The sequence below is a fragment of the Cucurbita moschata genome, unplaced genomic scaffold (assembly GCF_002738365.1).
Source record: "Cucurbita moschata cultivar Rifu unplaced genomic scaffold, Cmos_1.0 Cmo_Scf00068, whole genome shotgun sequence".
In the NCBI taxonomy this organism is placed as follows: Eukaryota; Viridiplantae; Streptophyta; class Magnoliopsida; order Cucurbitales; family Cucurbitaceae; genus Cucurbita; species Cucurbita moschata.
Genome location: NW_019268584.1, coordinates 1,001,670 through 1,022,682, shown reverse-complemented (window position 1 = coordinate 1,022,682; position 21,013 = coordinate 1,001,670). Strand labels below are relative to the sequence as shown.

General features: G+C 35.7%; 1 long non-coding RNA gene and 2 other non-coding genes across 3 annotated transcripts; 1 reads left to right on the top strand and 2 right to left on the bottom strand.

The window, feature by feature from the left end:
- Window positions 1–2,267: 2,267 nt before the first annotated feature.
- Window positions 2,268–2,338, bottom strand: TRNAG-ACC. The gene has a single exon. It is a non-coding gene; the product is annotated as a tRNA-Gly (tRNA).
- Window positions 2,339–2,966: 628 nt separating this feature from the next.
- Window positions 2,967–3,037, bottom strand: TRNAG-GCC. Its single transcript has one exon. It is a non-coding gene; the product is annotated as a tRNA-Gly (tRNA).
- Window positions 3,038–10,478: 7,441 nt separating this feature from the next.
- LOC111437902 lies at window positions 10,479–20,695 on the top strand. The gene is made up of 4 exons (XR_002709522.1): window positions 10,479–10,624; window positions 13,728–13,732; window positions 20,645–20,646; window positions 20,686–20,695. It is a non-coding gene; the product is annotated as an uncharacterized LOC111437902 (long non-coding RNA).
- The last annotated feature ends 318 nt before the right edge of the window (window positions 20,696–21,013 follow it).

Here is a 21,013-nt window from a genome sequence, read left to right as displayed (position 1 = left end):
CTACCTTTAGACATATCCATAACGTACTCGTATTTTTGTCATGCAGTTCTTCCGAATTTCATAAATTTGAGTTTCACCTCTCGATTTAAAAAGAAACGCTCGATAGTGCTACTCGTGTCATCTATAAATTAAATTAGATGAAATCGTGATAGACCTAAGTTCTCACAATAAGCACTAATTTCATAATTGCTAATCTCGAAGATGCACAAGCCGAGAATTAAACTCAGGTCTGTATCGTGGCAGGGTACTATTCTACCACTACACCACTAGTGCTTCTACCTTTATTCATATCCATAACATACTCGTATTTTTATCATGCAGTTCTCGATAGTGCTACTCGGTGTCATATATACATTAGATGAAATCGTGATAGACCTTAGTTCTCACAACAAGCACTAGTTTCATAATTACTAATCTTAAAGATGCACCAGTTGAAAATCGAACTGGAGTCTGTACCGTGACAAGGTACTATTCTACCACTAGACCAATAATGCGTCTACCTTTAGACATATCCATAATGTACTCGTATTTTCATCATGCAGTTCTTCCGAATTCCATAAATTTGAGTTTCACCTCTCGATTTAAAAAGGAAAAAAAAAACAAAGAAATGCTCGATAGTTCTACTCGTGTTATCTATAAATTTTAGATGATATCGGGATAGACCCAAGTTCCCACAATAAGCACTAAAATTTCATCATTGCTAATCTACAAAGATGCACCAGCCAAGAATCAAACTCATGTCTATACTATGGCAGGGTACAATTCTACCACTAGACCACTGGTGCTTCTACACATATCCATAACGTAATTGTATTTTCATTATGCAGTTCTTCCGAATTCCATATATTTGAGTTTCACCTCTTGATTTAAAAAGAAAAAAAGAAACGAAATTCTCGCGATAGTGCTAGACCAAAGTTCTCATACTAAGCACTAATTTCATCATTGTTAATCTTCAAGATGCACCAACCGAAAATTGAACTCAGGTTTATACTGTGGCAAGATACTATTCTACCACATATCCATAACTTTCTTGTATTTTTGTCATGTAGTTCTTCCGAAGTCCATAAATTTGAGTTTCACCTCTAGATTTAAAAAAAAAAAAAAAAAGTAAAACTCGATAGTGCTACCTCGTGTCATCTATAGAATCCCATGTTCTCACGTGAAGCACTAATTTCAACATTGCTAATCTAGCAAGGTGCACCAATCGAGAATCGAATTCAGGTCTGTACTGTGGCAGGGTACTATTTTACCACTAGATGCTTCTACCTTTAGACATATTCATAACGTACATGTATTTTTGTCATGCAATTCTTTCAAAGTTAATAAATAGAAACCCATGAAACAAAATATAGTGGGTCATCTATATATTATTAGATGATATAATAATTTCATTATTGCTAATCCATCTACAAGATGCAAGCCGAGAATCGAACACGGGTCTATACCGTGGTAGGGTACTATTCTACCACTAAACTTTAGGTGCTTCTACCCTTCGATATATCCATAACGTACTCGTATTTTTGTGATATAGTTCTTCCGAATTCTATAAAGTTGAGTTTCACCTCTTGATTTAAAAAAAGAAAAGTTCAATAGTGCTACACGTGTCATCTACAAATTAGATGATATCGTGATAAACCCGAGTTCTCACAATAAGCACTAATTTGCACTAATTTCATCATTGCTAATCTTCAAGATGCACGATTTCTCACAATAAGCACTAATTTACACTAATTTCATCATTGCTAATCTTCAAGATGCACGAGAATCAAACTTAAGTCTGTACCTTAGTTGTACCACTGGTGCTTCTACCTTCACACATATCCTTCAAGATGCACGAGTTCTCACAATAAGCACTAATTTGCATTAATTTCATCATTGCTAATCTTCAAGATGCACGAGTTCTCACAATAAGCACTAATTTGCATTAATTTCATCATTGCTAATCTTCAAGATGCACCCCCGAGAATCAAACTCAAGTCTGTACCTTAGTTGTACCACTGGTGCTTCTACCTTCACACATATCCTTCAAGATGCACGAGTTCTCACAATAAGCACTAATTTGCATTAATTTCATCATTGCTAATCTTCAAGATGCACCCCCGAGAATCAAACTCAAGTCTGTACCTTAGTTGTACCACTGGTGCTTCTACCTTCACACATATCCATAACGTACTGTCATCTATAAAATTAGATGATATCGTGATAGACCCAAGTTCCTCACTTGAAGCATTATTTCATCATTGGCTACTCTTCATCAAGATGCACCATGCACCAGTCGAGAATCGAACTCGGGTCTATACTGTGGTAGGGTACTATTCTACCACTAGACCACTGGTGCTTCTACCTTTTGACATATCCCTAACGTACTCGTATTTTCGTCAAGCAGTTCTTCCGAATTCCATAAATTTGAGTTTCACCCCTCAATTTAAAAAGGAAAAAAAGAAAAGAAATGCTCGAGTGTCATCTATAAATTAGATTATATTGTGATAGACCAAAGTTCTCACAATAAGCACTAATTCTGAGAATCAAACTCAGGTGGTCTGTACGTGCTTCTACCTTTAGACATATCCATTAATGTACTCGTATTTTTCTCATGCAGTTCTTCCAAATTTCATAAACTCATGTTCTCACGTGAAGCACTAATTAGAAGGAAGATGCACCAGCCGAGAATCAAACTCATGCAGTTCTTCCAAATTCCATAAACCTTAAACCCATGTTCTCACGTGAAGCACTAATTTCAACATTTGCTAATCTAGCAGGAAGATGCACCAGCCGAGAATCAAACTCGGGTCTGTACTGTGGCAGGGTACTATTTATTCTACCACTAGACCACTGGTGCTTCTACCTTTAGACATATCCAAAACGTTCTCGTATTTTCATCAAGCAGTTTTTCCGAATTCCATATTATGAGAATCCCATGTTCTCACGTGAAGCACTAATTTCAACATTGCTAATCTAGCACAAGATGCACCAGCCGAGAATCAAACTCGGGACTATACCATGGCAAGGTACTATTCTACCACTAGACCACTGGTGCTTCTACCTTTAGACATATCCATAACGTACTCGTATTTTCGTCATGCAGTTCTTCCGAATTCCATAAATTTGAGTTTCTCCTCTCGATTTAAAAAGAAAAGCTCAATAGTGCTACTCGTGTCCGAATTCCATAAATTTGAGTTTCTCCTCTCGATTTAAAAAGAAAAGCTCAATAGTGCTACTCGTGTCATCTATAAATTAGATGAAATCGTGATAGACCCATGTTCTCAAAAAGCTCAATAGTGCTACTCGTGTCATCTATAAATTAGATGAAATCGTGATAGACCCATGTTCTCACAATAAGCACTAATTTCATCATTGTTAATCTTTAAGATGCACTAGCCGAGAATCGCGCTCGGGTCTGTATCATGGCAGGGTACTATTCTACCACTAAAGCACTGGTGCTTCTACCTTTAGACATATCCATAACGTACTCGTATTTTCATCATGCAATGCTTCCGAATTCCATAAATTTGAGTTTCACCTCTCGATTTAAAAAGAAAAAAAAGAAAAGAAATGCTCGATAGTGCTACTCGTGTCATCTATAAATTAGATGATATCGTGATAGACCCAAATTCTCACAATAAGCACTAATTTCATCATTGCTAATCTTCAAGATGCACCAATCGAGAAACGAACTTGGGTCTATACCGTAACTAGGTACTATTCTACCACTAGACCACTGGTGCTTCTACCTTTAGGCATATCCATAACGTACTCATATTTTCGTCATGTAGTTCTTTCGAAGTCTTTAAATTTGAGTTTCACCTCTTGATATAAAAAAAAAAAAAAAAAAAAAAAAAAAAAAAAAAAAAAAAAAAAAAAAAAAAAAAAAAAAAAAAAAAAAAAAAAAAAAAAAAAAAAAAAAAAAGAGATCGATAGTTCTACTCGTGTTATCTATTAATTAGATGATATTTAGTGAAACCCAAGTTCTCACATTAAGTACTAATTTCATCATTTCTAATCTTTAAATGCACCAGCCGAAAATCGACCTCGTGTTTATAACTATGCGTGTTCTGTCAGTACTACGATCATGCCACCAAGTAGAGAACCCTAACTATGCAAGGAAGCTGAAGGATTGCTTTAGAGAATTCCACACAAGAAGCCCCTAAAATAGGAATAGCCCGAAAATAGGAATAGTTCAAGCTTAGAAGGTAGAAACAGAATCACAACAAGAACTTAACCCAAGTTAAACTAGGCCTTCAGGATACCTTCAAGTTCATTAGAATCTCAACCATCTTTCATGAAGTTAACCCTTGAAACACAGGCTAGCCATAGTAGAGGCTCTTATGGCAACTCAAGGAGTGCAAGTCCCTATAAGTTTTAACTATATTAAGGACATTAGAAAGTTTGACCCACCTATATCGGATGAAGGCATAGTTGATTCGCTTCCTATATTTGATGAAAGCATGGTTGATTCAACAAAAGCGAAGGCATGACTTGATGTTATAGAGATTGTCTTCCTATATATGAACGGCTCTGAAGAGTTCAAGGTCCATTGTGCCACATGCACGCTTAAAGAAGAGGCGCATTTTTTGTGGAAGTCAGCTTCCAAGACTGTAAATGCTAAATATGGAATCATCCCTTGGAGTTGTTTTAAGGAGGCATTGTGAAAGTACCATCTTATTACCGTTGCCATGTAAAAAAAAATCAAGAAGCCTTCTTAAGCCCTAAACAACGAGAGAGACTATAGAAGAATATGATTTGAAGTTCACTAAGTTATCTAGGTTTTCCTTGAATTTAGTAGACACGGAGAAGAAAAAGGACTCTCTGTTTCATGATGGGCCGAAGAGAGAATATAAAAAGATGAGTAGCGACTCATGCCTCAAGCGACTATGCAATTGCAATAAAGGCAACCACTCTGGTAACATGCACAACCAAAAGAACAAGAAAGTGTAGCAAGTAAGACACAAAAGAGAACATGACAAGGACGCTCCAAAGACCCACCAAAGGCCCCATAAGCGAAGCAACAAGCGGCGAGCACAGGAGGAATGTAATAGCCCAAATAAGTAAATAAACAAATAAAAATTATTATTTTGTTTTAAAAAATATAATAATAAATTAATAAATAAATAAATAATAAAAAAAATTCTTCCTACCCCTCTCCCCTAGCTGCCTATCCATTTCCCAATAATCTCCCTCCAACCCACCTCACAATTCCTCCGAAATGAAGCAGAAACAAAAAAAAATGTCATATTTGAGAAAACAAAAATGTCTATCATGAGATTTACAAGCTGCAGATCTACATTTGAGAAAACAAAAATGTCCATCATCAGATTTACAAGCTGCAGATCTACCTTGGAAAGAGATCTCGCCTATAAGTTATATTTCGACCTTCTTTTTTCGAAATCAATTTAGATTTTTTTCTCTTATTCAATTTTTTTTTTTTTTTTTTTTTAAGTTCAAATCACTCGAGAATCAATGAAATTTTAGTTAGGAGTTTTAATAAATCACAATCTAAGATCCATAGTCAAATAATGATTAAAAAATTGGTCTGGAATATATTAAAAATGAAAATAAAATAAAATAAGGAAATACTGGCCAAGAATACTTGTTAATTAAACTCTCAGCCAATTAAAATAAAATAAGGAAATACAAAGATTACTGGGAAGTAAGAAAAAATAAAAAATACAGAGAGGAAGAAAGGTAAAATTTTGGAAACAAAAGGAATTAACCAAATTAGCCAATAAATAACATTAATACTTCAAGCCTAACTTTAGTCTCATGCCATCACCGCGATGTCGTCATCCGTGCAAAGGTGTCTCATGTCATCACCGCGATGTCATCATTCGTGCAAAGGTATCTTGCCTTTACTTGAAAAGTAAGAGTAACACGTGGCTTCAGTATTTTAAAAAATATTAAGTGACCCTACTACTAGAGTCAGGAAATGTAAACACATGCAATCGTGTTTGGGACCTATCATTAAACATCAGTTCATGGTTTTGGTCTCAATTTCTAGTCCGTGTATAATTAGATGTGTAACACTCCTCTAGACATGGCCAAAGTACGCGCACATGGACCATAGGTGGGCTCATATACGTACCTCAAGGACTTGGCCTTCAACAAGCATACACCCTCATTGCTGGTATACCATAGAGAGAAGGGAGCGCGCATAATACTGTGGTGTATATAATACTGTATCATAACATCATGACAAACATAAATGTCGTAAGGTACAATCATGGAATGTTTCTATGATGCAATACATATCTTTGTTTGTTTCATACATAACATAATTATTACATGTCATTACATAAGGTAAAAGTACACTAAGGAAACATACTATCATAATATGTCACATTCATCACTAATATAACGAGTAAACATGATATTTCTTAACATGATATTTCTCATATCATCACATCATAACATAATAAGGACACACAACAAACACAAGGTATGACACGTGCAAGGGTCACAGGATATGCGTCGCCTATACTTCAAACAATTCATCCAATCAAAAAAATAGTGAAGTCATTTACTTGATTGACCACCATTAATGTTCGTTAGATCTCTTGATAATAGCCTAATATTGATTCTTGAATATTTATGTAATATTCTAAGCTCACATGTGGAATGCGGAAGGTAACTCCTAAAATATCATTATTTATGTAATAAATTTTAAAAAAAATGAATCAATTCACGTAAAGGTAAGGCGTCCATGCAGGTGCATGTTCCATTTACATGCTACATCTATTCCACAAGTTCTCAATTTATCCTCAATGACTTAATCAAGCCCTTTTTTTTAAATTTTATTATTATTATTATTATTTTCATAAATTTGAGAATGAAATATTGTGCTAAAATTTGATTGGATACTCGATATTCCTATAAAATTCTCTAGAAGATGAGCATAAAACAGGCATCTTGTTGGGATTTATGCCCTAAAGCCTCGTGATTAATTATTTAGTTTTTAACAATAATTTATATTATTTTATTTGTAATTTAATTGTTATCCATGGTATGAAAATCCAAGGTTATTAATGTAATCTTGAGCAGTATGTGGTTGGCATACAAGAGGATCGTGTTCAAGTAATAACCTAAAGAGTCTGTAGTATATGGATAAGATTGGGTGCCTTATCCTAGTAACACTATTGATACGGCCCACTTTGTAATCGTTAAAAATGATTTGATCCAAATCGTTCATGTGAAGACATGTAAGTGGGGGTATCCTATACAATGAGTTTGTATAAGACTGGACCAAGAAATATTTAATCTCTCTTTGTAAATCCGTTAATTGAGAATATTAATATTTCACATGATGATCATATGCGACTCGATCTTAATCCTGAATGAGTTATGAACTCTTGCCTGTGAGTGCTTGTCCTTTAATTTACATGGGTGAGAATGACTCTCTTAGCCAATCCAATATGCCTACTATTTTGGGGACTTCACCCAATAGGGAGTTGGGAACAGAATATCATGAGATGGAATTCACTCCTTTCCATATCAGGAAAGTAGATTAGTTGTTCTCTTAAGTACTGATTTTAGGACTTGAACAATGGGCCCCACCCTCTCATTGGCCCGAGAGGAACTTGGTTTACGATTGGATCTTAGACAAATTGTTCATTAGAGAATCAGTGGTACTTGCAGTGAAAGATGTAATTACAGGGGTAAAACGGACTTTTGACCCAGTTGTAATTATGAACAACTCGTGAAGGATCGACTTGCTTGTAATGATTATATCGATGGACATAACTTGTTCTCCAGTGCATAAGAGTGCAACTCTAGGTTTACAGTGGAGTGACCTATAGTTAATTAATGGAAATTAATTAATTAAAGAGTTTAATTAATTAATTTTGTATCACTAGAGCTTATAATCGGTAGGTCCATAAGGTCCCCTTTCTAGATCATAGTAACACTAAAAGGTTCAATTTATTTGAAAGAAAATTTGAAGTGTTCAAATTGATATTTAATATATTAGATATATTAAATATAAAGGAGAAAATAAATTTAATTTGAAATATTCCATTAATATTTAATAAATAGAAAATACATTTGAAGTGTTCAAATTAATATGTAATATATTAGATAGGTTAAATATAAATGGAGAAAAATATATTAAATTGAAGGGTTCAAATTAATATTTAATATATTAGATATATAAAAAGGAAAAATATATTTATTGTATTTGATACAATTAAATATGGAACGAATTAATGTATTTGATACATTAAACAAAAAAAAAATATATATTTGAAATTTGAATTAGATTCAAATTAATTAAATATATATTAGGATATCTTATAATATCTAAATATGATTTATATGAGTTATAATATTCTAATATATTAAATATGTAAATATATTATTTGGCAATGATTCTCTGAGAGTCCCTATGAATAGGACCCTCGGGATGAGCAACATACAGCAATCTCTCCCACTTTCTTTGGAGAATGAAATTACATCTCCAGAGAATTCTCGAAACTCTTCTTCTCCGATCCCTTTGTGATTTTCTTTCAATAGGCTCCCACAAGCCTTGACCTTGTGTTCGAGTCATAGTAAGGAAGATCTTGTGGAATGCTGAAAAACTTCTACATGGTTGGAATACTCCGAGGAGTCTTGCAAGCGAGGGTTTCTACAAAGGTAGAGTTCTTACTCTTCTATTTATTACTTTGTTTTAATTCTTAATAAAAATCAAAACGGTTCCCAATGCTTCCGCTACGTGGATGAAGAGTTCATTCCCTTCACATCTCTATAGACACGACATACCATGCTACTTATTTATCTTTTCTATGTATAATTGTGCTCACTTATCTACGGACATAATTACTATGAAATGTACTTATTTAATCATTCTATCTTTGATGACCTAAAGTATTGAGTAATCATTTTCTTGTTTTGGAAACCATGAGGTGACTATCATAGTCGATATACAAAAGTATACCTAGTCTAATACAATAAGTGGTAACCACAAAGAGGCAACAATGATTTTTACTCTTCTAGTTAGAGATTGTAAGCAAATATGACAATGGTTATTTTGTAGTAACAAGTGAAAATGAGAAGAGTAATGTCGAACATACAAGGAAGGTTTGGGTTAGGAATTCGTCACATAGTTTTGAACTATATTACTCGTGAAATCCTCAATATTTACACGGGTTCCTTCTGAAATCCATTAGATAGTAATTTAATTTCTACAAAATTGCATATGATTAGTACGTTAAGCTCTTCTGTAGACTCCAAGCAAACATGAAATTAGAACTAATATGTTTAAGAATGGTCTAAGCAATCTGTTTGTAGGCTCTCATTGAATCTTATCTTATATTCAATGTTTTCAAATCTATATGTTTTTGTATGGGCCGTAGAGTAAGCCAATTTCGTATCCTTCATCACTACAATCGAGTAAAAGAGATAAACTAAAGAGCCTCTCACGTGTAGAAAGGTTTTTGATGTTTTCTTGGACAACCACCACTAGTATTGGAATTTTTTTATGGCTAATTTCTTGAGAAAATAAGAGAATTTTTGAAACCAATATTAAGGAACAAAAAAAATAGTTGTTGTTGATGGAGGTTCAATGCGAAGACAAATGTTGTTGTTAGTTGAGGTTGAACGAACACGAAGAAGCGCACTTGCGTGCAACTATTCTTTCTTAGAATTGATCACGAACAAGCTTGTAATGACCCGACTTTCTAGAAGTGGAAAATTGGGATAGTTATTAAGCCTTAAAATGTGAAAAAGGATATTTAAAAATTTACTTTACCAACTCCATGGATTTCACTAGTTTAGGATCAAACAAAGTATTTTCTAAATGTTTAAAATTTTCATGTTCAATTTGTAAATGTTTAAATATCAAATCTCGAGAACTAAAAATTTAATTTTCTTTTTAAATTTTATTTCATGTAACTTTTCAAGATTTATGTATTATTAAAAAAGTGTTGTGAATGGTTTTGTTTATAATGTTGTCTAAATCTTAGAAATTAGTGTTGCTGTCAATTCACTACAACAAATAATAGATACGATAGCTTACGAAAAATGTTATTGTAGACTTTTTATAACATTTTTCGTACGTCGTGACAGCTCATATTATTAAAAGTCTAAGACTTTTTATAGCTTTTTTTTTTTATACCTATAATGGATGCTATAATAGATTATGAAGCTATAGCTTATATAAGTTGTTATGAAAACCTTTTATAGCACTTTTTTAGAGCTATAATAGGTTTAAGATATATGCTGTCTTTAAATTTATAATAACATTTTTTTAATGTTATAATATAATATTTAAAACTTTAATCTTATGTTATAATAATACTATTTAATCTTTAGGCTCAACAATATTTTCTTTAATATAATCTAACTCAAGAGATATTATAATGTATTTACAGTGTATTCAATTAGATGTACATAAGTTTTAAGAAACACATTACTAAAATCTACAAAAGAATAGAGACAATAACAGTGTCTAAGCTCTCCAACTCTTTTAACACGTTGAGCAGCCGATTCCTTACTAGTGCATTATCTTTTTAGGAGCGCTACCTTTCTTAAGTATCTGATATTTGAGTAGGCATAATATCCCAACTTTACCATCAAAAATATTGTTTCCAGCAGCACGTTCACTCTCTTTTATCGCTTTATTCCTCCTGCATCCTCTGTACACAATCAATAATGAAGATATCAACATTGCTTTCATGTACTTCTTGGACTTAGCTTGATTTGTTAAGAGAAGAAAATCATAATTGCATTCATCCATCATAACCTCCACAAAACACACTTTTGTTATCCATTAGCAAGTGAAATGAGAAGAATGAAACATAAATTACGTATTCCATTTGATTATTACGAATATTGCAACATTATTTCACAATACTGCAAAAACCAACACCTACATTTTCTTAATCAAGAGGAGTAAGACAGATAAATAGTTAAAAACTATAACAAAACAAATAAAAAATGAAAATTGAATTTTCTGGCAATGTCCAAAGGAATGTGGAGTATTAGTTAGATTTTTCCAATGAAATAACATCTTGAATTGTAGCATCTCATACAATCACCTTTAGATGCCAATCCTTCCCTCTTGATTGAGATCAACTCAAGAAGGTCAAAGTAAAACAACAGAGCATGGCCTTCAAGGATGCCAGAGTAAAAATAATCTAAACAATTTTCCTCCTTGATTTTCTACTAACAACCATTTGTACGACCATGTTTAGGTGTAACATCGTATACAGAAATGTTGCTTAAACTTTATATAAATGGTATGTTGTAATTTGCTTATAGAAAAATAAAATTTGACCGAGTTTCATTAATGTTCTTGTTTTAAAAGTACACAAACAGAAAAGAACAGAAAACTCTTTGTTTTTAAAGCATTTATCACAGTATGAAGTTTCTTCTTTGTTGCTACTACAAAAGGTAACAATAGACAGGGTACAACTCAAATGATCTAAACAAGCTCATAACAAATGTGGTGTGCAGAAACTATCAAGTTCGAAAGACTAGTTAAGTATATTATAAAATAAAAAAAAAATAAAAAAAAACTATCCTGTTCAAACTAGTTTTTTTTTCATATAACATCCATATATAAATTTTACTTGAACTCCACAGTCTTACATGAGTCCTACATGATTTCCCCATTTGTTCCATCTTGCACCAACCAAACCAAACTTATGTATGGGGGCTCAAGTTGGTAAACAACCAAGAATATAGCTAATACAAATAATACTCTCTCATGCTTTTGTTTAGGCCAAACCAACATAATCAAGAAATGTATTACTTAATTATGATAAACAACTAAGAATGTAGTAGAGATACTGTAATAGAAAAATTGTAATAGAAAAATTTGTACCTGAATTAGGGACTTGGAGCAAAGTATGACCTAAAGATGATTTGTGAATCTTTGCTTTAAAGCTGCTCCATGAGGGATTCAAGTATCTCAAGTGTCCGTAGAATCTCATTTCTGCTGAGATACCTTCTAATCTATTCCTTGACAAGTCCATCCTTGTGAGTTTCTCATCTAGTTTGTTTGATCCTACTGGGACTAAACCAATTAGCTCAACCAATCAGCTCGTTCTGAGACAAATTAATCTCCTCCAAACCCAGGTCATGAATGGCTGAATTGATTGCTCTGCAGCTTGAGCTCTTTCAGGTTATGGATAGCTTAAATCCCTTGTGGTAAATATCTAGATAGAACATTTTTGGAAGATCCAATGTCGTGAGCCTTGTCGAACACCAAAAATCCAAGGTACCAGAAAATTGATTGGCTGAAAGATTCAGAATGTTTAAATACAAACACCTTGTGGGCAATGTGTTGGGGACAAGGCCGAAGCATATTAGATACAAGAGAAAGATAATGAAGCGAAAGTAATTCCTTTTTCCTCACGAACCGGTTTCGAACCACCACTAGTGTCTTCTCCACTATCCTCCGGCCTTAGAACGAGATTGTGGAATCCGGTGAGTGACTAAACTTGGGAGGGATTTTGTATATATGAAGAGAGTGTTTATGAGAGGCTTTTCTCAAAGTTTTTCACCAAGGAAGACCTTCCATGTACCATGATCACTCTATTTATAGAGTTATGTTTGCATGTTCATGCAAATTTGAGATCACCAAATTTTGACACTCAAAATTCCACTCAAATGTTTGGGATTACGTGGCAAACATGCAAGTTTGAGTTCACCAAATTTTGACACTCAAAATTCCACTAAAATTTGTGGGGTTTATTTGGCAAGCATGCAAGTTTGGTTAAACCAAATTTTGACACCTCAGAATTCCACTAACATGGATTTTTCCATTAAATGAAGTCAACATTTTGACTTTCTTCATCTTAATTCAACCATTAATTTGAATAATTAATTTCAAATTAAAGTAATATTAAATGATTAATTAAACTATTTAATTAATATTTAATATTAATTCAAATGTCAATCCCAATCAATTCGGAAGCATATTTGATTAAGATATTTAAATCTTATTTAAATATCTTAGATTCTCTCTTTTTGTTTAATCGTAAATAAAACAAAAATGCGGTTAAATATATCGTATATATGTAGCGCATATTCCCTAATTTGAACTCGAACACTTTGAACTCACTCGTCACACTTGTTCTATGGTTTAGTTCGATATGAGCTAGCAGAGGGACCTAATGGACCTATAGATCATGGGCTCCAACGATCCAAGATTAACCGGTTAAACTCATTAACCTTGTTAACCAAGATTCGTTAACTACTAGGACACTCCAGTATAGCTTACTAGTTGCACTCCCCTCACTATAGATATATTTCTATCCATTTGATATAACCATGATTAGTAAGTCGATCCTTCACAGGTTGTTCGTAACTAAAGCTGGGTCAATTTACCGTTTTACCCCTGAAGTTTCTTCTTGTTCCTTATGTCTCACTGATCCTCTAATGAACAATTGGTTTATGGTCCAGTCAGTAAACCGAATCCCTCTTTGTGCGATGAGAGGGTGGGGTCCCTTGTTCAAGACCTGGAGTTAGTGCTTAAGGAAACTACCTCTCTTCTATCCCTAAAAGTGGGTAGGAGTGAATTTCATCTTGCACCCCACGTCCCCAGCCATTCACCCAGTCTTACCTCTAAAATGGGAGGCCTATTAAGTCGGCGAAATCGAGCCACTCTCACCCATGCAAATCGAAGGATAATTTCGAATAAACAGGAGTTCATGGTTAGCTCAGGATTAAAATCGAGTTACCTAGGTCATCGAATGAAAAGAAAATCAGTCTCAACAGTAAACGACATTATAAAGTGAGAGTGATTTTCTTCATGGTCCGATCTTATGCGATACTCATTGCATAGGATACCCCCACTCACATGTCTCCACATGTACAATTTAGTGATCACATTGTTTATGTCATATACAAAAGTAGGCCGCATCTATAGTGTCCCCAGGATAACGTACTCAGCCTTATCCCCATACTATAGATCATTTTGACTATATACTTGAACTTGATCCACTCTTATGTCTCTACATATAGTTCAAGTAATCATACTATAGTTAGAGTGTTCTTAGTTTATTGGATTTAGATTAATAATCGTAAAGTTCACTTTATTCAATAACGATCTTTACTGAATAAACAACAATAATAACTTTATTGAAAATAGTATATGTTTTTGTTTACAAACTATGAGTTTTAGGACATAAAATCCAACAATTCGCTTCCTCCTCTACCGCATGTGAGGATTCTCTGTGGCTCCTGTAAGGATTCGAATTTTTGTTTTATTTATTTTAGATTTTAGGCTAAGATTTTATTTTTGCTGCCAAAACGAAAAGATATTATGCTACATTTATTGTCGCCGGAAATTGTATGATTTCTAGCAAGGAAATTACTGCCTTAATGGAAAAGTCATAAAGACCTTTTATATTCCCATACACAACTCTCCTCCTTCCTTGGAAATAACTTTTGCTCTCCAAACGTTTAGGGTCTTCGAGGGTGTCTGAGAGTACGGAAAAATCGAGAGGGTTAGCCAGGAAAAACGTGTGAGGTGGTTCGCTGGATTTTCTTCGGTGAGTGGCCGGAGGGAGAAGCGACCGAGGCTATCGGTGTTGAATATCGTTGCGCGTCGGTCGGAATAGGCGGGGGGTGTCGTCGCATCGTCGGAATCGGGGTTGTGACGTCGCCGTTGGTGGCGCAGCAACGATTAGGGTTTTCGTGAGATTTCGGGTAAGGAAGACGAAGGAAAACGGGTCGGGTTCACGTTCGGCCTCTGGACCAGCCCACGGGACGAACGCGGGCTCTGTGCGTTTCGGCCCAATGCGGACGCGCACTGCAGCCTTGGTCTCGGCTCCGCACGCGTGCTCTCGGCTCGGCTTGACGTGTACGGCGGCTCGGCTCCGTCAAATCCCGCAGCTCAGCTCGGCGGCTTAATAGGTCGGCTCGGCAGCTCAGCTTGGTGAATCGGTATCACTATAATATATCGATTCCAAGGTTTTTGGCCCTTCCGAAGCCGTTTCTGCCCTTAGTTTTACCATCCGAGGTCAGTATGGCTCCTAAACGTTAAAGACAGATTTGGTCGAGGGTTTATTTTGATAAATAGCATGAGGTTTAGCTAGGGTACCTTATGAAAGGTTCGAAATTTTTATGTGGTTATCAAAGGACATATTTAACCACTGGGATTAGCTCGTCGTGAGTGACTTCAACGAAGACCATCGAGGTAAGTGACCTTACTGTTGGAGTTAGCTTTCTACGTGTTGTACGATGGTGCGTGCCCTGTGGCCCCTGCGCACCATATTTTATGTGATATGATTATGTGATGTATAGATTGTGTTGACCGTAGATTGTGTTTGTTATGTGATGTATGAACTTGTGTTGATTGTTGACTGTCTATGGTATGTCATGAATGAGATGTTAGTATTATATGCCATGAATATGTTGATTGATGTCATAGATACACGTAGAATTATCGAGTCATGTCATGAGATGTTTATGCAACTGGAATGTTTATGTAATATGCCATGTAAAGTCATGTGAGATGCCATGTGATGTAAGAAACGTAAATGCGATGTTAGCACTGCTTATGTAATGCCATGTTAGATATGTTAAGGGACCTCATGCATATATGTATGTCACGTGCATCGGGATTCTTCCCCTTTATGATACGAAAGAATGAAATACGATATTTATGTTCGCCATGATATCATGCGGGCCCTTTTCTATTCTGTGGTGTCCGGCTACGTGTAACACGTTGTGCCCGACCAAGTCAGGCCCAGGGGGTACGTATAAGAGCCCGCCTGGTGGGTTCATGTACACGTACATGGGCCATGTGTGAAGGAGTACCACACATCCAACCCTACCCGGAATAGAAAAGCGCCCAAGGCTATGAAAAGTTTATGAAAAGTTAGGTCCCGCTCATATGTTGCATGTGTTTGCATTCCTAACCCCAACAGTGGGGTGACTTACTTAGTATTTCATAAAATACTCAAGCCACGTGCTACCTACATTTTTCAGGTAAAGGCAAGGCGCCAATGTACGGTTGACGGTGGAGCTGAGGCCACCACGTGCTACCTACATTTTTAGGAGTTTACTTTTATTAGATTGTTTTAAGTTATAGGATTGAGTATCGTTTTATTTGGATTTATTTTGAATTCAGTATTGAAGGTTCATTTTCGGAGTTTAGGTTTTGTTTTGGATTCATGAATTTTTATGAAAGACTATTTCAAGGTTATTCATGATGAGCTTCCGCTTAATGAGATAAGTATGCATGGGTGACGTCACTAATTAGGTTAAAGAAAATTAGGGGCGTTACAGCTCCATTTTGTAAAAATCTCTTCAGAAAAACTTTGAAAATGCTCAATTTCTGGACTTGGTTCTTAAGACATTATCTATTCCCTCATCCCTCTTTTTGACATAAAACCAATACGTTTGCAGCTGCCTTCACTGTTTTCCCACTAGCTGAATAGGGTCGCTTATTGTTTCAGTAGTTGATCTATACCTTCTACCGTACTACTGTTCCTTCTATTACCACAACTCAGGTTTTCCTTATGGGTTTCTATGTAATCCATCAGATTTCTTGTCTCGAGTGTTTCTTCTTCCTCATCAAAAGGTAGTGTCGCTTCTAGGCACAACATGGTTATCAGCGGTGGATAAAACAACTTTTCCACCCTCTTACTTGCACATTTGACAATCTCATCCGCTACAATCTTGTCCACATCAATACTTAAATTAGTCATGGTTGCGTACATCAGCAAAACTCTATCAGTAGACAATGTAGTATCATGTGGGGTGTGTAGGTTGGTCTTTACGAAGGCAGCTCAAACTTTTGTTTCCATGTTGAGGTCTGCTGCTACTATAGTTCTTGCTCCTCCTCTTCAGATCTGCCACTGTATTCCTCCAATGGCTATCATCTCCACGACTATTTCAAGCTGCTCATCCGATGGAGCTAGTACCATTTTGTTGAAGGTGGTGTGCTCAAAAGATGGTAGGTGAAACATTTGGTTGATAGCTTTAAGACTTCAATCAACCATTTTCCTCTCATGTTGTTGTGTACCCTTCTACTTGATCAACATGTGTGTAAAACTCCTTCACTATAGGCACTATAGCTTGCTCTCTATGGTGACAGAACATCTCCCATCCAAAGTCGGTGATGGCATTTAGAAAGAATTCAAGAAATGTAGGATATATTACGGGGAACCTTCTTTCCAACAACATTTATTTTGAACTGAGGAGCTCGTACTTGTTGTATGCGTTTTCGGTTGCAAATCTGTCTATTTGTGTTGTATGGTTCCCCTTCCCTTTTTCTTTTCGATCCGGGGCTAGTGAGGAAGGAGTCTTGGTTTATCTCTTCTAACTCATCTTGTTGCATTTATCTTATTCCTCGCACCCCCTTTTGTTTGAATGAGCTAGATGCTCGTACTCTTGCTAGTGTTTCTATATCTTCCCATTGTGTCGACGTTGCACCTTCAAGCTCCCCTTGCACCGCTTGCTTCCCTCTAGTTCTCAGTGTCATGATTGTAGTTTGCAAAGTGAATGTTTTCTAGTATGATTGCTTCTTGAGTTTGAAGGTGATTTGGAAGAGTTGTGTGATTTTTTTGGTTGAAGAAGTTACTATATAATTGACTCTATACCTTTCTTGTGCAACTCTGAGTTTGGCCTCTCAAGAGATGCTTCAGTAGTGAGCAGACTGCCCTCGTAGATGCCTATACTGTCTCTATTGCTGCCAAACTACCTAGTTGTAGACTGTACTGCCCAGCTGCTGACTACACTACCGAGTTGCTGACTCTACTGTCTTTTCTTGCACAGACTACTGCTGTAATGTGTGCAAGTCTGTCCACTTGCTACTCTTCTTGCACCACCCTTGTTGTCTACTCATTTCTAGCTTACCCATTTTTTCTGCAAACTGCACAATAATTTTTTTTTTTTATTTCTCTTTTTCCATGCAGATTTCTTTTATTGGGGTGGCTAATCTTTTAGGATTGATTTGGATCTTTTTCTTAAAAAAGAATTCTTGGTGTTGGTGTTGCATGAGAAGGAGTTCAACATTTAAATAAAATACAACCACATGCAAATAAGGATGTACAAGATAGCTATGTGGCAACGTGCACTATAAAAGAATACAATTAGTCTCCTTACTATGCTAAAATTTTCTTTCCTAACCACATCTAAATCTCCTTAATAAATCTACAAAAATTGGCTAACTTCCTTGGGGCATGTGAGTCATTCACCACAAAAGGAAAAAAAAAAAAACTATCATTTTAAGTAAAGATAACTATTTAAAAACAACTATGTAAATGCATAAATAACAAGAGAAGAAAAACTAACTTGGCTTCTCCTAAGCTTGTTACCTGTTTACCGTTCTTTGTCAACTCCCTTTGTCACAAAATGTTTTTTCAGCTCAAAAGAGGCAATGCCTAATTTTACTTCTCCACCATCTGTCCATTCACCGTGAAGGGTTTCCTTTCATCTCCATGTTTTATCATTATTGCCTCATAGGGAGTGACTTCTTTAGCTATAAACGGACCAAACCATCTTGATTTTAATTTTTGAGGGAATAATTTCAGCCTTGAGTTGAATAGCAACACTCTTTGTCCCTTGTAGAACTCCTTGGACACAATTTTGTTGTCATGCAAATTTTTTGTTTTTTGTTTTATATTTTAGCATTTTTGTAGGGTAGTGCCTAAGTTCATCTAACTCATTTAGTTGCAGTCGTCTCAAGTCTTGATATGCAACATAGTCAAAATTTAACTTCTTTAATGCCCAAAATGCTTTATGCTCCAATTCTAAGGGTAGATGGCATGTCTTTCAAAAAACTAGTTTGTAAGGGGACATTCCTAAAGGAGTTTAGTATGCCCATAATGCATCATCAAGTTTCACAGACAAATCTCTTCAGTTGGGTTGTACAACTTTTTTCAAAATATTTTTAATTTCTCTTTTGGAGATCTCTGCTTGTTCATTGGTTTATGGATGATCCTGTCACTCAATATTTTACATTGTATCTCTCTAAAAGGCTATTCATCAATTTCTTCACAAAGTGTGTTTCCTCATCGCTGATTAGTGCCCTTGTGTTAAGAATGAGAAATAGAAATAGAATTGGGATCGAAAGTATGATCTTCATTCAGGTTTACCACGTTTAAATAGGATACAAACTATCAACTAATACCTAAAAATAGAAAAATATATATCTAATTAAATCTGGTAAATAAATAAAATATACGGTTAATCAAATCTATACTAACAACTTTCTAAATATCTAAGATATATTCTAACCAATTCTCACGGCAAAATATCCTCTTAATACTCCCCCTCAAGTTGGAGAGTGTATGTCGATCACACCCAACTTGTCCTTCAAAAAGTCAAATTGCTGTCTTCCCAAAGCTTTAGTAAAAACATCTGCCAATTGCATTTTGGTCGAAACATAACACGGTTTGATGATTCCAGCTTGTAATTTTTCTCGAACTATATGACAATCTATTTCAATGTGTTTCGTACGTTCATGAAAAACTGGATTGGCTGCTATATGTAATGCTGCTTGATTATCACAATATAATAATGCTGGTTCGGACAGTGGAACATTCAAGTCTTGAAGAATGTATCTTAACCAAGTTAACTCTAAACAAGTATTTGCCATAGCTCGATACTCGGCTTCTGCTGATGATCTGGACACATTAGTCTGCTTTTTAGACTTCCAAGAAATAATTGAATTTCCGAGGAAAATGCAGAACCCAGAAATAGATCGTCTGGAAGTTCGACAACCACCCCAGTCAGAATCGCAATATGCCTGTAATCTTAAATTGTTTTCAGATGGCAGTAGAAGTCCTTGACCAGGAGTGCCTTTAATGTACCTCAGAACTCGAAGAGCTGCCTCCCAATGTGGTTTTCTTGGTTCATGCATAAATTGGCTAAGCATACGAACTGAATAAGCTATGTCAGGCCTAGTGACGGTCAAATATATTAATCTGCCAATCAACCGTCTGTATTTACTTGAATCATTCAACTTCTCTCCTTCGGTTAAAGAAAGTTTCAGATTTTGCTCCATAGGAAATTTGTCTGGACGTGCTCCTGTAAGACCTGTGTCTTGAAGGATGTCTAGAGCATACTTCCTTTGAGACATAAAAATTCCTTTTCTAGATCGAGAAAATTCAATGCCTAGAAAATATTTCAAATTTCCTAAATCTTTGATAAGAAATTTCTGGAGTAAACTAGTCTTGAGATATTGAATTTCTTCAAGATCATTGCCTGTCAACAGAATATCATCAACATAGATTAGAACTGCAGTGAAAGAAGTACCTTTACTCTTAGTAAACAAAGAGTAATCTGCTTTGGACTGAGTGTAGCCTGCATTTTGTATAGTTGTAGAAAATATGGAGAACCAATTGCGAGAAGCCTGTTTTAATCCATAAAGAGATTTATGGAGCCGACATACTGTATTCTCCCCCTGTCGGCGAAGACCTGGTGGTAAAGACATATAAACTTCCTCGTCTAGATTACCATGGAGAAAGGCATTTTGAACATCCAACTGATGGGTGAACCATTTTCGAGCAGCAGCAACAGTGAGTAAGCAACGAAGTGTAGTAAGTTTCGCTGTAGGGGAAAATGTTTCTGTGTAATCAATACCTTCAACCTGAGTGTACCCCTTTGCTACTAGTCGAGCTTTATAACGTTCAACAGAACCATCAGAGTTGTATTTAATTTTGTACACCCAACGACAACCAATAGCTTTATGACCAAGTGGTAGAGGAACGAGAGACCATGTATGATTACGTTCCAAAGCTGCAATTTCATCATTCATAGCCTGCTGCCATAACGGGTCGCCAACTGCCTCGTCATAGGTTTTAGGTTCTGTCTGGGATGTAATAAGAGCTAGAAAAGCACGTTGAGTAGGAGAAAAACGAGAGAATGAAAGGTAATGATGAAGGGGATACCTGGTGCCAGTGCCGGGACTTGAGCTAGAGGTTAAATGATTGGCTCCAGAAGACATCTCATAATCCTTATGCCAAGCTGGAGGCTGTTTAGTACGAGTAGAACGTCGAAGTGGAGCTGATGTATCAGGTGGGATAGGATTGGAATTAGTGGGCGAATCTGGAGAAGGTGGAGGAGA